This window comes from Elephantulus edwardii, unplaced genomic scaffold (assembly GCF_000299155.1).
Source record: "Elephantulus edwardii isolate Elephantulus edwardi_28Jun2011 unplaced genomic scaffold, EleEdw1.0 scaffold00004, whole genome shotgun sequence".
Lineage (NCBI taxonomy): Eukaryota > Metazoa > Chordata > Mammalia > Macroscelidea > Macroscelididae > Elephantulus > Elephantulus edwardii.
Window position 1 is genome coordinate 1,187,106 of NW_006399754.1, and position 18,642 is coordinate 1,205,747.

Below are 18,642 nucleotides of genomic sequence, written 5' to 3' on the forward strand. Positions count from 1 at the left end.
TCAAAACACATACACAGATTAATAAGGAATAATGACTATGTACCTCTTTCATGGCTTGTATCCATCTGACATGAAAATACTGCACTTGTTGGCCTTAAAAACAATAAATTATGTCTATGAGAATAAACATTTTCCAGGAAAACTTATATTCTGAAGCTAATTGGGCACTTTTCAATGCTGATAGCTACTCTCTAGAAATTACTCCAGCTGAAGAAGTTGGGAATTCCTGTAAAGAAAGCCACAATGCTTTGAATTTTCTTTTTCTGTAGAAAAAGTCACAATACCAAGTTAACTCCAACAATATCCTCGAGAATAATGACATACAAAAACACTGTCTTGCAATACAGAACTCAGCACTTTTAACAGAGTCTATCCTTTGGTCAATATATTTGATAATGCTCTTATTACTGAAAAAACAAAACAAAACCCAGAAACATCCAAGAAAACCAGTAACTCTGAAGAGACCATAAAAGAGTGCCACACCAAGTAAAGAACAATTGGCATTAATAACAGCTTCTAATTCAAACAAAAACAAGAAAAAAAACCCACAAACTCAAACTCATGGTCATTAAACAGGAACCACTCATAACAGACCCTTGACTGTCTTTCCAAGGCTGTAAAAGAATGGGAAGCGATTACCTATCTTTCTCCCTTGGAACTGCTGGTGGATTCCAACCAGCAGAGAGACACTGTCTTGGAGTTAGCAGCACAACTGCCTACCAAGGTCACCAGAGCTCAGAAAAGTCATTAGATGCATCTTTTATAGTTTCTCTTAGTGCCATCTTTGCTATATTTAACATAAAACATGATCTCAATGGTCACTTTTTAAAAAGGGGGGGATGGTAGCAATAACTTGGCTTAACTTGAATGATGCGTCACACGCCAAGGACAAATATCAGATACCTACATAGCTGTTCACGATAGTGAGCCAATGATTAGCAGGGTGGACCAAACTAAACACTGAAAGACAACCTCAAAGAGAAAGATGTTACTGTACATTTATAATAAACAGCCAACTGACTTAGAACAGGGTATGTGTATGTAAAAAAATTCCAAATGCCACCCAGAGTAATGAGGCAGATTTTTATTCCACTCAATGTTGCACTGTTTGAGGACATGACTGAACACACTAGTATCTGTCTTTTCCACTACAGACAGCAAAAGAGTCACTTTCAAATAAGAAAAATAATTAACATAAACTGTGCGGATATTTTTAAGTCGGTATACGAGTCAAAAAGAACTGGTATTTGAAGTCCATTGCATAAACCCATTAAACATTAATATACTTTATGGTAATTGTTTTGGGTTTTTTAAAATGCTAACATGCCTATAAAATACAAACGTAATTGCTCAAGACCTTTACCCACAAGGTAAATATTCCTTCTGAATAACAGTATGCCTTGGTTTTGGCTCATTTCCATCTGGAATTTATTTGTTCAGTATCATGCCCAAGCAGTGTAATATACAACATATCATGTATGCTATGCTGTCATTCACTGGCTCTTGCAGACCCAATAGAAAAAGATGCTCAACAGATCTTAGCTCAGGTTGGACCAGCAAGGCTGAAGACAGTACAGACCACACACTGATGTCTGACTAATGCGGAAAAATACTATTAAGGCTTACATTTCCTTGAGATTGTCAGTTTCATAAGCAAGAATCATATGTGAACTAGACATATTTCACCTGGGGAATGAAAGCTATAGGTTCTATCAGCCTTCCACTGATGGACACGAAAACTGTTCTTTTCAGGGAGACAAGTACACTACCCCTTTGAAGTAGGCACCTCCATGTGATCCCCTATTTTCAGCCTTGAAAAGGAGCCCTAGATATCACCCTTGAATTCTTGACAATTCTCCCTGGTCTCTTATCTCCCATTTCTGGATAATTCTGAGTTGCAGTAATTAAATTCCTGAACATATAAATGGGCAGAATATTGAATGACTCAGAAAGCATCAAAGATGATGGAAGGAGTACATAGAGTCACTTTACCAAGAGTTGGCTGACAAAGACCAATTTCATGAGATAACATACGGTCAAGAGGCAATGGTGATGAAGGAGGAAGCTCAACTTGTTCTGAAAGAACTGACAGAAAACAAGACCCCAGAAATTGATGGAATACCAACTGATGGATTTCAACAGCAGCTGCCCTGGATTTGCTCACCAGGTTATATCAAGAAATCTGGAGGACAACAACCTGCCCAACTGACTGGAAGAAATCCATATTTGTTCCCATTCCAAAGAAAGGTGATCAACAAAGTGTGGACATTATCTAACAATATCAGTATCACATGCAAGAAAAATCCTGCTGAAAATCATGCCAAAATGACCAGAAAAGCACATTGACAAAGAACTATCAGAAATACAAGCTGGGTTTAGGAGAGGCCATGACACTAGAGGCATCACAACTAAAGTCAGGAAGGTGGATCTTGGCTGAAAGCAGAGAACCAGAGAAATGTCTTTTGTTGACTATGCAAAGGCTGTATGGTATGGATCACAACAATTTTTGGTTAACCTTGGAAAAAATGGAAATCCCAGAACACCTGATGGTGCTCATGTGAAACCTACACCTGGACCAGGAAGCAGTCATCAGTACAGGGCAAGGAAATACTGCATGGTTCAAAATCAGTAAAGGAGAGCATCAGGAATGCATCCTGTCTCCATACCTTTTCAATCTATATGTGAAACAGATCATATGGAAGACTAGACTTAAGAAGAATGTGGCACCAGGATAGGAAAAAGACTCATTAATAACCTGTATTATGCAGATGCCACAACCAGCAGATGCTTTCTAAAACTGAGGAGGACCTCAAGCATTTGCTGAAGAAGGGCAAGGACTGCAATGCAGTCTTCAATATAGAATGAAGTTCAACATCAAGAAGACAAAGACTCTCACCACAGGGCCAACTGGCAACACTGTGTAGTTGGAGAAGAGACTGAGATTGTTAGTAATTTCAGCTTGCTCAATCCCACAAACAACACTCACGTACTAGCAGTAAGGAAATTGAAAGATGAATCGCATTAGGAAAGTCTGCTGTCAGGGACCTCTCCAGAGTGCTAAAGTACAAAGATGTCAGTCTAGAGATTAAGGTGCACCTGATCCAGCCTTTGCAATAACTTGCTATGCATCTAGGAGCTAGATAATGACTAAGGATGACAAAAGAATTGATACCTTTGTTTTGTAGTTCAGAAGAAGAGTTCTGAAGACACATGGACTGTCAAGAGAACAAACAGGTTTGTCCTGGAAAGGGTGAAACCAAACCGCTCCTTAGAGGTAAGGATTTTCAGACTTGGTCTCACATACTCATACTTTGGGCACATAGCCAGGAGAGACCAGTCCTTGGAGAAGGACACCATGCTTGGAAGGGTAGAGAGAGTGCAAGAGAGGAAAAACCTGGATTAGATGAATTGATACAGTAACTGGGGCAATGTGAGTAGATGTGTCAGAATCAGGGAGACTAGCTCAGGATAGGACAGGGTTCAGAGCTGTTATGAATAGGGTCGTTATGAGTCACAGGCAACTAGACAACAACTAACAACAATAATTCCTGAAAAACCTGGAAAGTAGCATCTCTCAGGAGCATTTTAATTTTTAGTTGACTATTGAAATAAAAATTGAATATGATCATTTATTAAAGACATAAATCAATCACTCGAGTTCCTACCTTTACTGTTCTAGGGCAACAGCTTCTGATACATAAACACAAAGTGTGTGGAGTCTATTGAAGCGAAAGGCCTGAGGGGAAACATACTGCCCTTTTTAGAATCATTCCTCCCATCAGCCTCATCCTCTAAGGTCCATTAATTACAGACTGAAATTTCATTAGGCTGGTTTTTTCCAAATTCTCTGAGAACAATGTAATACATTAAAACATATGTGATTTATGTTTCCTTCCATACAGCTTTAGAAAAGAAAGAAGGAAAAGGGGGGAAGCAATGTTTCCTCTTAGAAAAGAATCTCACTGGTTATGAGTAAGAAGACGGGACATTAAAAAGTAATTGCAGTGGCAAGGAGCTGCCACTACAATCCCAGAGGCGCACGGTTCGAATCCACCAGATGCTCTGCCGGGGAAGGAGGGGCAATCTCCTCCTGTATCAGTCAGATCTGATTTGACGGTACATGCACACAAAAATAATAAAATAAAATTTTTTTAAAAAAAGATATAAAAAGAAATTTTAAAAAAAATTAAAAAAAGTAATTGCAAAGAAAATGTAATGCTTTTCTCAGCATATCTGCTCAGTCTCTTCATTTTGATATTGGGCAAAACTCTAAACAATTTTTGTCACTCAATATATGATAAATGAAGGTGGTATTTATCAGATGGTCATTTTGAGCACAACGACATGCGTTCAGACCTCCATAAAAGACATACGCCACAAAAGAATGGAAAAGTGCATCTTCTCCCCCAAAGGATATATAATTTTAAATTAGGTTCTCCCTCTGAACCTTACCTTCAGTTCAACCTTCAGATAGGTGGTAAGATGTACTTTGTAGGCTGTACTCTAATTGACAGCATTTAACAGTACAACATAGCAACCCCATGAACAACAGATCTAATTCCTGTCCTATCTTGTACCAACTTCACAATCTCTGACACACTTGAGCCTACTGTTACAGTCACTATGTCAATCCAACTGGTAGAGGTTCTTCCTGTCCTTGGTTGTCTCGCCACTTTTCTAAGCACGAAGGAATAGCTTGAAGGAATAGCCTCTGCTTGAAGGAATAGCCTTTCCTCGCATGATCCAAAGTACATGAAATGAAGCTTCACCATTCTTGTCTCCAACAGGCACTCTGGCTGCACCTTCTCTAAAACATGTGTTTGTCATTTTGGCCGTCTGTAGGAAATTCAATACTCTCCTCCAATACCACAAGGCAGGAAGAAAATCCTAATACCAACATTCTTCATCATGGAGTCCAGCTTCTCGAATAATCTGTTCAGCATATAGCTATTGAATAGGTATGGACAGATGATACAACCGTGATGCATGTCTTAATTAATTTTAAAGTATGTAGTAGACTCAGACTAGAGGAGCTGCAGTAGCAGAGGTAAGGGAGAACCAGATACCGGTGTGAGACAGAGCTTAACTAGACCTGTTATCACACAGAGCCAGAGCAGAAGGTCTAGGCTTACTGGCACAGTGGAGGGAAACACCATATCCTGCAGAACTAACTAGGCTTTCTGGCCTGTGGTTGGAATCTACAAGCTTCTCCGAGGGAAGATGAGTAATCTCCTCCCATGCAATTTAATGCTTCTGAAAACTTGCTGGTGGGTCAGCTACCAGTTGATTCCAACTGGCAGTACACCATCATTACCACCACACTGGCCCAGAGCTGTCCTGAGTAAAGAACTGTATCATGAATGTTTCTGACAGAAATTATAGCTATTCTCTAAGAAACCATATAGTCGTGTGAGGGGGAAGAAGAAAAAAGAAAAGGAAATGAAAATTCTCACAATTGGACTAATAATTAACATCATGACAAAGAGAGGCCAGAAGAGAATTTCATTTTACTTGAATCCACAATCAATGCCCATGGAGTAACAGTCAAGAAACCTCACAATATATTTTATTGGACAAATCTGATATCAAAGACCTCTTTAAAGTTTCTAAAAGCAAAAATATCTTTGAGAATTAAGATAACCCATGCCCTAAACCATAGTATTTTCAAACTAAATATACAAGCTTGACAGTGAGAAAGATTAAAAAAATGATGCCTTTTTGTATTATGGGGCTGAACCTATGTACAACAGATTTCCAGAAGATTTAATAAATCTGACTTGGAAGAAATGAAACTAGAATACTCCTTAGAATGCTTCTGGATCAGCATACACTTGGTAAAGCAAAGGGAGACCTTCAATGAGATGAACTGGCATAGAGACCCCAAGGCTCAAACATGGCACAGGATTGGGCAGTGTTTTTCTATTGTACATAGGATGCTGAGTCATAACCGAGTGCAAGACACCTAATAACAAAAAGCAGACCTTGCATTCCACACCGCCAAAAGTCTGTTATCAGCATATATGATTGCAATACACACAGTAATAACATCATTAAAAACTCTTTAATGAAAATCAAACCTACTGCTATAGAGTCAATTCAGTCGGGCTGTAAAACTTTATACAGAGGGATTTGAACAACTATCCTTTTGGTTACGTCTCGATAAGAGCACGCTAAGCTAGCAGGTATCCCAAATCAGTACCTGATAGAATTTGTTGAGTATATCGAGTCAGAAATCACTCATAACTGACCCTCCAGAGGGTTTTCAGAAGCAGTTCATCGCTTACTTCTCCCACGAAGGAGCTGGTGGATTTAAACCATATGCCTTCGGAATTGCAGCGCAGCTTCTTACCACCAGGCCACCAAAGCTCCCTCACTGACATGACTAAATCCCATCGCATCAATAAGGTTAAATGCAGTACTGAACACTAGAAAGGTGCAAAAAGAGTATCACTGCAAAGTACCGCTTGGGAACTCAACCACTTTTACTTAGCAGTGACAGAAGTTAGCATCTACAACTAGGAGCTAGGACTGTTTCATCGCTTTACGCCATTCTGCACAAGAGAACAAGCAAGGGGACGTTTTGAATCCGCCTGCTACCAACCAGGAAGGAAGTTCTGTCGGCCAAGTGGGCTCACTGGGCAGGTACTGGAGGTCTGAAGAGCTCTTATTTCCGGAGTTGAGAGCAGTATCTTTTCTGGCTCAAAAGTAAAGGTTTATGGCGGCTTCCTCTCCGCCAGACAGCTGCTAACGTTTCACCTAGCTTAGTCAAACTTAGCACGGTTTTTCTGGACCTCAGAAGCAAACTAGAAAGCATACTGACACAGAGGAAGATGGCATGGAGACCAGGACGGGGCAGGGGCGTGGAGCGAAGGAACGCACGACCCTCACAAATCCTGGGACAGATACGCTCGAACCCTACTCCACCACAATGCACGCATGCGTGCGGACCCTCGGCCCGCGGACTGGCCGGTGAAAGAGCCCTTCAACCGCGCGCCGAACCACGCTAGCGAGTTCGCGCATGCGCAGCAACCTCGGCCCGCACAGTGGCGCCTTTTCAGAACGGCGCGCCCAAGCCCCCGCCACCCGCTGTGGGTTCGCGCACGCGCAGCGCCAATTTTCACCGCAGCGCCAGCAGGCCCGTGCGCGCCACTCACCGTACGCCCAGCCCCCCGCCAGCGAGAGCGCGCACGGCAACGCCTCGGCTGCGGCCTCGGTGGAGGTGTTACCCCACCCCCACCCCCATGGCCACACCTTAGTGGTCGCCGCGCCCTTTAGTCGAGGTGTTGGGGCGGCGAAGCGCCGATGGGGCGGGCGGGAGCGCCTGGGAGCGGTCTACCTACGCTCGCGCTCCCTCTCCACCCTCTGTCCCCTTTACCTCCGCGTAGGCCGTGTCCGCGTCTGCCCCGCCTTCTGGGTAGCAGTTACCGCTCCGTCGGGGGCGCCGCGCCGAGTTGGCGCCTCCCTCTGAACCGGCCGGGCCGCGGCGGGCTGCACCCCGGTACCCGCCCGGGAGGGGAGCGCGCAGGGCGCAGGAGGCCAGCAGTGCGCGGACTTCTCTCCTCCTCTTGGCTAGCGCCTGGACCCCGCGTCACCCCTTTCCTCGATAATCCCCCTGAAGGATACCCCTCACACGCACACACCTCCAGAGTTGAGGTCTCCAGGGTTGGCACTGTGGAGATGGCTGGCCTGTCAGGATGGGGTGTATATGAGCCTGGAGCACCCTTTCTCTGAGCCTCTGCCTCCTTGTCTTCCAGTGGTGCTGGCCTCTGCATCTGGGAAATCCGGCCACTACACATCTGCCTGAGATCCTGTGTTAAGACAAAGGACAAATGCCAACATTGTATAATGAATGATGGGGGTGACCTGGGTTACCTTGAGGCGCCCAGATCTAGCTCAGCCACACTCCATTTGTTTGCAGTAAATTCTCAAATGACACTGCACTTCTGTTGTCTTAGCGGGTTTGGGTAACATGTACTGCAGCTCTTAAGTGTGTGATCATTGTTCCCTTACACATAGACTTGAGTGGATTTGGGTAAGATCCTCTGCCCTTCAATGTTAATACCTTTATCTGATGATATGTGCACTCAGACTGACTTCGACCCATAGTGACCCTAAGAACAATAGCTCTGAACCTCTCCTATCCTGAGCCAGTCTGACAGTCTCTGACACAACTGCCACATTGACTGTGACAATCCGTCTGCTCCAGGGTCTTCCTGTGCTGTCCACCCTTCCAAGCATGATGTCTTTCTTCAAAGACTGGTTTCTCTTGACAACATGTCCAAAGAAGGTGAGAGGAAGATTCAAAATCTTTGCCTACAAGGAGCAACTTGGTTTCACCTTCTCTAAGACAAATCTGTTTGTTCTCTTGGCAATTCATGGTATGTTCAATACTCTTCTCAAGCAGCACAACTTAGCATACAACTGGTTTTTATACTGACTTTTGAAATGAAGCCATTTCAACAAGTAAAGGGTTTGCCAATAGGAGCACAGCCAGAATGGCTGGGATTCCAACTCAGAGTGACCAGGTCAGTCTTTTGTTTGGTCTGGCACTTGTCAGTTCATTGAAAAAAAAAGAGTAATTGTGGAAAGTTTAACAGCCTGGAGCTGCTTCAGTTGGCAGACCTGTCTCTAAACAGTGCATAGCCCATGGGACTACAGAAGGAGGCAGACCTTTATTTGATTTTACAGGATATTACATGCCTATTATTACCTAAGATTGACTGTCAGATACGTTTGGGCCTTTGGATGGAAGCATTAACTGAAAGAGCAGTGTTGAGTATTTATTAAAACAGATAATAGTATTTATCTAAGGGAGAAGGTGTCCAGTCCAGGGAAATTTGTCAGATAAGCTGGGTTTATCACTTTACATGCCTTTGTTATACTGCAGTTACTGGTGATAGTCCTATCTCACTAGAGTGTAAAGAGGGAGTTCTGGTGGCCGAGTCCAGTTAGGCTTCTAACCCAGAGGCCAGGCTTTTCTGACAGTTCCAGTCCACCATCGGCTCTGCAGAAGAAAGATGGACAGACTCCTTTAGTGCAATTTGTGGTCTTTGAAGAAATGGTGGAGGGTCAGCTCCAACCCAGTGGCAATGAGAGATTATGAAAGGAAGCTTTGATATAGTCAATAAAGGGTCTCAATGGTAACCCCAAAGCTGAACTTCTCTGGTGGTCCGAATCCACCAGATTCAGGGGAAAATGGGCAATCTTCACCCATGTGACTTACAGCCTTGAACACCCAATGGAGGATCACCTCTGATTCTGTAGATGACTCTGAGTGTGAGTGAGTGAGAGAGATGATGAGACTCTTCAGGGTACAAAGTCTAATTTATCTTCCCATAAAATGCTGAGCAAATGTTTGTGGATTGAAATTACATTGATTGTGTTTATTCCTCAAATATTCTTCCATCTGGCATTCAGAGACCTACATGTGTAACACAAGCTTATTGTCTACTTTCATTTGGGATGATACACTGCAGCCTAGATAATATGATGTGAATGATTGCTCTCTGATTTAAAATGATGGCCATTTACCTTGGCTTAGACCTTGATCTCCTTTTTCTTTCCTCTTCTCTTCATGGCAAAACTGCATAAAATAACTCACGCATTGCTGTGTTGACTTGGAACTTGCTCATCACTGACCCTCTTTTGGAGTTCAGAAGTATATAAATTGCACAGAAGGAGAACTCCTTCTTTATGTCTTAGAGTCAAACCCCCAAAGAGATTTGGGCTTTAGGCTAGTGATATAATTCCCTAAAAATTATTATGCCACCATAGTGTCCTATAAAACAACTTCTCATTGTTGTCTGGTGCCATCAAGTCGACGGTGATTCATTGCAACCCTGTGAAAAACAAATATGAAGGTTACCTATTCTGTTCCATCCTCGCCATTTCTGACATGCTCCGGTTTATTACAGTCACTGTGTGAATCCGTCTTCTTGGGGGTCTTCTCTTTCTCTGAACCTCCACCTTACAAGCATGATGTCTTTTTCAAGGACAAGCTCTTCCTGACAACATGCTTGAAGTATGTGAAATGGAGTTTCACCATACTTGCCTCCAAAAAGAACCCTAGTTGCCCTTTTCCAAGAGAAGCTTGTTTGTTCTTTTAGTTTGTTCTCATTTATCTTTATGGGATAAGCTTTTCACCAACCTGCTGCAGTTTTTTCAGATGCATAGGAAACAATTGAAAGGATCACGGCTTGGCTCAGGCACACCTTGGTCTTTAAACTGACATCCTTGCTCTTTAGCACATTGGAGATGTCCTTGAGAGCAGATTTTTCTTTTCATTTTATATTGGTTGCCTTACAAAGTTCATATACATTGTGTTTTCCCATGAATTATGTTTTAAAAAATTAATCAACATTGGACCTTGCTCATCATTACCCTATCTTTTCAATTCCCCACTGGATCCTTCACATTTTCTCCACCCCCTCCCTCCACCCACCAAAGTGTGCAACCCTGTGGTTTCATGTCTACCCATCCTCACCCCTCTGCTCCCACCTCTTCCCTCCTTCAGTCCCCATACACGTTTTACTAGTTATCCTTGTATTTTTACAATAATGGTTTTATGCAGTATTTGTCCCTATGAAACTCAGTTCACTCAGCATAATGTTCCCCAGTCTCTCCCAAGTTATGAAGTTGTGTTTGTTTTGTTTTTTTTAAATCATTGCCCCCGAGTGCTAATAGTATTCCATTGTGTGAATGTACCATAATTTCTCAACCCATTCAGTTCTGGTTGGACATTTGGGCTGTTTCCATGTTTTGATTTCTTGACTACTGTTATCATGGGTGTTGATTGTGAAGCCAAGTAAAGTGAAATCATTGACAACTTCAATCTTCATCTATCACAGTGCTGCCTTTTAGTCCAGTGATAAAGATTTTTGTTTTCTTGATGTTGAAATATAATCCATATTGAAGACTGTAGTATTTGATCTTCTGCAGCAAGTGCTTCAAGTTCTCTTCACTTTTCAGCAAGCAAGGCTGTTTCAACTGCCTAACACAGATAGTGATAAGTCTTCTTCTAATATTAATATTTTATTCTTCATAAAAGTCAGCTTCTTGAATAATTTTCTATGCATTCAGTTTGAATACATATGGAAAAAGGATACAACCCTGACACACACTTTTCCTAACTTTAAACCATGCAGTGTTCCCTTGTTCTGTTTGGATAACAGCTTCTTCTGCATATAGGTTTTTCATGAGCATGAGCATAGTTAAGTGTTCTGGTATTTCCATTCTTCTCAATGTTAGCCATAATTTATTAAATTCCTTTGCTTAGTCAGTAAAACACAGATAAACATTTCTCTGGTGTTTTGTGCTTTCAGCCATGATCCATCTGACATCAGCAATTATATTCCTCATTCCATGACCTCTTCTGAATCCAGCTTGAATTTTTAGCAATTCCTTGGCAATGTACTGTTCCAGCTATTTTTTAAACCAATCTTCATCAAGATTTTATTTGTGTATTGATTCATTGATTCAGTGACTGAGACAATGATGGTAGGTGTGTCAGAGACAATAAGATTGGCACAGGATAGAGCAGGGTTCAGAGCTGTTGTGTATAGGGTTACTGTGAGTTGTAGCTGAGTCGACGACAAATAACAACAATAGGATATTAATGGTAAAAAAAAACCCCTAGTGGTTCAATAATGTATACTGCACTGAAACAGAGGAGGGAGAGAACCGTTTAAAAGAGAGATATAACTGGGTATTTCTGTCATCACAGGAGACTAGAGCGAGGGCTACATGGTGGAGGGGACCTGGGGGAGGGTTTGTAAAACAATGAAAGAATCTTTTCTTTTACTTTTCCATAATTTTTGGACTCATGTACTTATAACTTGTTAGTCAAATTTGTGTCTTCTAGGTTGCAACACCCCCATGATACATCTTCAAGGATATGAACATGTACAGCCAAGCACAATCAATAAGAGTGCATCTAAATTCCAAAATCAATCTCCATAATAGTCTATGTGTTTCCTACTGCCAAAGGGGCCCTTTAGAGTAGTGAGAGAAGATCTTCAACCTGAAACCCACAGCGTCCCTTTTCAGCAGGAAGTAGCTAAGAGAATACGCCATCCCCTTTTCCTTATGACTCAGGGTGAAGTCTCTCTCAGGGAGGAGTGATAGGGAATGGCAAAGGACACACTGACAAAGAAGATTAATCAGAACTGGCTTTGACAAGCACTGTGGCATTTGGACAAGAACAAACTGGGAGGAGGGTAGAGAGAATAGTGCAACAATGAATGAGTGGAAGCCCAAAATCTCTGTAAATGTTTATGAAAATTAATAAAATATAATTATAGAAAAGAAGAGAAAAAAAAACAAACCCTAGTGACCAACTTTTCTGTTCAGTAAATCTATTTTTCCTCTGATCATCACTAGAGCTAAGTTGTCTCACTATCAATCAAATTTGGAGTTAATTTATAACACAAGACTAAAAAATTAACAAGCCTCATTGCAATCAAGTAGGAACTGGCTCGTAGCTGACCCTCCAGCAGGTTTTCAGAAGCTGTAAATAGCACAGGAGGAAATTGCCCATCCTTCTCCTGTGGAGCTGCTGTTGGTTTTAAACCCCCAGACAAGCACAGCCTTTAAATTACCAGCACAACTCCCTACACACTACACCAACAGAGCTGTTTACAGCTACAGGAGTCAGGATTTCAACACAAGTGTGTGGAGGGTCCATTCATTCCTTAACAATATGTTGTTATAAGACATCTAGTTGGTTTTCAGAGTCAGTTGATCACATGCGAGAAATGGCCCATACTTCTCCTGCAAAGTGGATTTGAACTACACGCCTTTGAGATTGTAGTGCAACTTCTTACCACTAGGCCACTAGAGCTTCCTTACATATTATGCATGTAAGGAGTTGCTATTTTGCCAGTGTTACATAATATGGTAAATATATGTCTATTCTTCAATCATCTTAATCCTGAGATATTTATTTGGCAAATCTTGACCATTTAAATAATGTTTCTCAAGATAATCTGATTCTTTGTTTCATTTCTATAGATTTACAAAATCATAGAGCTTAGAGAGATTAAACATAACATTCTCATTTTACACATGCCTAGAATCAAGAAATAACTTGTCTCAAGTACTTAGATTTCATAATTCAGTGTTATTTCCCCCCCAAATACATCATCCTTCCCATAGGAGAAAAAAAATATTTAATTATCCACCAAATGAATGATACTAGCAAAGCCACATTGCCCAAGAGAGGAGAGAGCAAGTTATTTTTCATGGAGCTCTAAATGAGAGAAATACCTTTTAACTTTCTGTTTTGAAATAAATACATATTCATAGGAAATTACAAAGCTACTACAAAGACATCCCTTTTGCCCTTTCCCCAATCCTCCCGTCCTGGTTCTGTCTTATAAATGAAAGAGATTCATGTGACAACACATATGCTTTCTGGAAAACTATGTAAATTTGGGGGGTATTAGTGGTTCACCTTTCATTAGGGAGACTCAGATCCAAATCTCAGCCATTGCACCTCACACATAGATTCTAGTCCCTCATGGATCCTTGCATATTGGTATGATACTGAGCAAGTTTTGGAGAAGCTTCCAAACCAAGTAGGAAGAAATGCCTGGCAATCTACTTTTGAAAATAAGCCCAAGAGAAAGCCTATTTTTCATGGGCAACAAGGTCTGATCTTCAACCAGCGATGGAATTATAAAACTGAAACCAAGGGGACCCTACCTTCTTCCCTGTGTTCCAGGAAATGGTAAATAATCTGATAAGTGTTTACCCATAAACACTGTTTTATGACCTACCCCAGGTGTTAAAACAGGGAGTGCTGAAATAATGGAAAATGACCCCAGGCCTTTCAAACTGCTCTAACTACCTCTAGCCCGCCAATGTGGAATGGAAAAATCCCCTTCTCTTCTTTCCTGTTAGGTGCTGACACCAATTGAGCCTCAGCTGACTTTCACCAGAACTCACATTTAAAATACAGCATATTTGCTATGCACTCAATTAGTATTTTAAATACAGCATATTTGCTATGCACTCAGCTAGTGTTGCTTCTGGGCTTCATAGTGAGTTTGGACTTCTCATGGACAGCATAAGACCAGGAAGCAATTTTGTTCCTTTGTGTCTTGGAGTGACTGTGAGTTGAGACCCACATGGCAGCTAACAACGATGAGGACCCATCCATGAGGAGATACTCTTTTAAAAAAGAGAAAACATTGAAAAATCTGATGGGTTTTTTTCCCTCTTTTAGATAGCCACACCTCAGATTTCAACCATCAAAAGAAAAGGTGGGGGGAGCCTTGGTTGTTTTGTTTTGGGATTTTCTTTAGAAGCTCAGGAAAATCTAGTTATTCTCTAGAGAGGAGGAAAATGGTTTTAACCTCCTTGTTGAGTCTAGCAGCAAAATGAAATACAAGGACATTTCTCTATAAGCTACTTTGTTACAGACTGAATAAATGGAAAAGGACTTTCATGTCCTATGTGTCACTGATTAAGTAGACACCTGGGGAAGCAGGTTACTTTTCTAGAACTTTGAACCCAAAAATCCATCCCTTATGAAATTGGTTATTTGCATTATATTTCTAAGTGTTTTCTCCTAGATAAAAAAAAAAAGAATCTATGCTGGCCCTCGACAAGATGGTTTGGCAGAGTGGCTGCAGCAACGGACATTGTGAGGATGGCAAAGGATACGGCAAGGTTTTGATCTGCTGTTCATACAGTCGCTGTGAGTTTTCACCAACTTGACAACACCTAACAAAAGCAACATATATAGCAAAGCAAATGATGTATTACATTGGGAAAAATCTGCTGCAAAAGACTTGTCTAAAGTTTGAAAGAACAAAGCTAACACTCTAAGGACTCAGGTGTGCTCGACCCAAGCTGTGGTATTTTCAGTTGTCTTATATGCATAAAAAAAAGAGACAATAAGCAAGGAACACCAGAGGAGAAGTGAGTTACTCTGTTAACAAAGAATGACTAAGTCGGGTTGGAAGGAGTACAGCCAGAATTCCCCTTGGAAGAAAGGATGTTGAGATTTCATCTCCAGTGCCTTGGACTTGTTAGAACAACCAGTGTCGGGAGAAGGAACTTATGTCTGGTAAAGCAGAGGGTCAGTGAAAAAGGGGGAAACCCTACGGGCATGGATTGACACAGTAATAGGCTCAAATAATAATAATGGACTCAAACATAACGACAAGTTTGAGGACAGGGCAGAACTGGTCATTGTTTTGTTCTGCATGGTTGCTATGGTGCATGGTTGCTCTGAGCCAAAACCAACTTGATTGCATCTAAAAAATATGTCCTACAACAAAAGTTCCACAGATAAACCAAATCCTGTGATTGTAGAGAAAGTCACTCACCAGAGCAGTAGTTGAACAAGCTTCTTTGACTCAGCAGTACAGGCAGCCTTGTAGGAATATTGTGAGCTGTCCACGAAACACTACTCAGTCATTTTCAGACGTAGAACCTGGCCTTTTTCCCCCTAGTCTGTTTTTGTCTGGAAACTACTGAAATGTGTTCAATATCACAGAACACTCAAAGTTCCACTTACATACCAGCAGTGCCTGTGTGTGAGATATCTTAGCTGGGTATTGAACCCAGGTCCCTTAGATGGAAAGTACAAGTTTTAGCACTGAGCCACTATTGCCCCTTGGTCTCATGCTTTGGGCATATTTTCAGGAGGAGTTTGTTCTTGGAAAAAGACATCATGCTGGAGAAGGTAGAGGAATAGGGGAAAAGAGGGAGATCCTGAGCAAGATAGATTGACACAGTGACTATGCAAGTGGGGCTGCACATGATGGAGATCTTGATGATGGGAGACGAGAAGGCAAGATTCTGAATTGTCATCCATAGGGTCAGTTAGAGTCTTTGTTGACTTGAGAGCATCTAACAACAACATTCCTAGTTTCCTGAGCATGCTATAAATTGTCAGAACACTTTAGATGACATGGACATGGGATTCTTGATAGCTAGTGCATTGCTGGGTTGCTAATCAAACAGCAGTTCAACTTCACTGGCTGTTCCCTGGGAAACAATGATGTGATCATCTCCTCCTGTAGAGATTGACAGCCTGGGGAACCCAGTGGAGGGCTGCCATGAGTCACAATCAACTGGACAGTGGGTTACAATTGGTTTGGGTTAGGTCACTTGGGATTTGAATAATATCTACCAGGAGCCTCCAAAATTTAAACATAAAAATATCACATGGCCTGGCAATTCCATTCTAAGTAGATATCTAAGAGAATTGAAGAAGCATTATTCACAATAGCAAGAATACGGAAGCAACCCGAAAGTCCATCAACAAATGACAGGATTGAGAAATTGTAATATGTTCCCATGATGTAATGCTATGTAGCATTCAAGAGCAATGATTTTGAAAAAATATTGTATAACATGTATAAAGAACATTAGGCTGAATGAACATACTCAGGCTCATAAGAACAAATACTGCGTTAGACCATTATTGTAAAAACAGAAAGATAACCAGTAAGATGTGTATGGTTGTCCAAAGAAGAAAAGAGAGGGAATGGGGGACTGAGGGTGGGGATAGAAGAAATCATGGGCCCACAGAGTTTGCTGGGTGGAGGGAGGGGATGAAAAATGTACATGAGTGAAGAACAATGTAAATAAATTATTGTATGCAAACTAATAAAATTTTTAAAGTTAATTGAAGCAGAAACACGGAAAAAAGTACAATAATATTTCTAGCAGCAACAGATAAGTGGGTAAACATGGTATCTATCTATCTATCAATCATCTATCTATATGTATATGTAATGTGGAAAGGAATATTATTTAGTCATAAAAAGAAATTATGTTCTGGTGTTTTCTACAGTATATATATGGATTTTTAAAAAAACCCAACAATACACTGTGTGGCTGTTAAAAAAAACCCTATATTTTTCTACTGTGTAAAATATATAAAATAGGAAATATATACTGGTAAAATTTTTTTATTGATAGCTAGAGATTGAGGTGCATGGGAATGGGGCATTATTGATTGAGAATTGGGTTTTAGTTTGAGGTTAAAAAATAGTTTGGGAATGGAACATTATTGCAGGTGTACAACATGGTGAACATGATTAATGACACTGAATTGTACAAATAAGCCTATTGAAAACCACACATTTTTGTGATATTTAAACTTTTATCATTGTTGGAAGTAAATAAAACCTACACAGTACAATAATCAGTATCTGTTCAATCTTTTTTAGTAAATAGTGTCTCATTCCAACAACTTTTCCCTTTGCAATATTTATGTTGAAGAAACCAATATTTGTTCTATAGACTCCCCCCCCCCCTTTTCTATATTTGTTCTATAGGGAGCTCTGGTGTCCTAGTGGCAAGAAGCTACACTGCAATCCCCAAGGTACGCAATTTGAGGCCACTAGCTGCTCTGTGGAAGAAGGATGGGTAATCTCCTCCCGACTGGTTAACTGTCTCTGAAAACTCACCAGAAGGTCAGCTATGGATCAGTTGTGACTCAATGGTATACAGCAACAAACAATATATTCATAGATTTATTTTTTTTCAAGTGTAGGTTACATATTACCTTTTTCCCCCTTTAAATTTATTCTATCTCCCTTTCATTGCCATCAAGTCAGACTTTCAGAGGCTGTTGTATGGAAGGAAACTGCCTATCTTTCTCCCATGGTGTAGTAAAGGAATTTCAACTGCCCACCAATAAATTTTTCAAAGTCTGTGTGTTTCTGAATGCATCCTCCTTATGTCCTTTAAGTTGATAATTGACTCTAGAGTCTTAATTAGGTTCAAGTTGTGCTTTTTTAAGCAAAATGACATATTAAATGATATTGTGTCCTTCCATCAGGAGGCAGATAATGTTAATGCTCTTCCTATGATAATGGTTAATGCTCAGATCAATTAACTCATTAAAACCTGTGGCCATAGAGTCAATTCTGAGCCCTTTATAGGATAGAGTAGAACTGGAACATAGGGGTTCTATGCAGCACATCCCACTGGTTCAGGGACAACTTGGTAAAATGTATATTCTAATTCATTCTGAGGTGGAAATGAAATGCAAATTATCAGCAAGGATCAAACCAGAAAGCAGTGGCTCTAAACCCTGGTTCCAAGGTTTTCATCTTCACTGAAGACTAATTTCACGATTTTCTTGTGAATATTGGCTGGCCATTTTGGTTAGTAGCTGAGCATTTGACCACTGTGCCATCACTAAACGAAAACCACGTCCCCTGCCTCTGAGTCTGTTCTCACTCGCAGCGGCGCTCCATTGGGCTTCCAGGGCTGTCAGTCTTAGCGAGCGGAGACTGCCCATCTTTCTCCCTTGGAGCAAGTGGTGGACTTGAACCACCAACTGGTCTTTGGTTAACAGCACCGCACACTGTGGACTAAGCTGTCTGTGCCATCCTTAGATGTTGTACATTGTGCTATTCCAATTCTAGAATTTCTTATTCTTTTATTAACTGGAATATTTTTATGAAAGAAAACTTCCTTTTCAAATGACTTTGTTTTCCAGTGATACAGGACAAGCATTTGACTTTTTCTCTTTCTTTGCCAGTGTTCAAATAATGAATTGGGTTCACGATAGCACCAACAAAAAACCAACTAAGTTGGTTGATTGGTATCATTGTGAATTCATGAAGTTCAATTTATTTCCTCTATTTCACTCTCTCCCCCTCCCTTTATTAAAAG

At 40.9% G+C, this 18,642-nt stretch overlaps 1 protein-coding gene across 1 annotated transcript in view; it reads right to left on the bottom strand.

The window, feature by feature from the left end:
- RCBTB2 (regulator of chromosome condensation (RCC1) and BTB (POZ) domain containing protein 2) overlaps positions 1-7,526 on the bottom strand; it is a 55,407-nt gene extending 47,881 nt beyond the window's left edge. The window contains exon 1 of the mRNA XM_006879498.1: positions 7,376-7,526. The gene's annotated coding sequence lies outside the window, so the exon portion shown is untranslated. The remainder of the gene's footprint in view (positions 1-7,375) is intronic.
- Between the last annotated feature and the right edge of the window lie 11,116 nt (positions 7,527-18,642).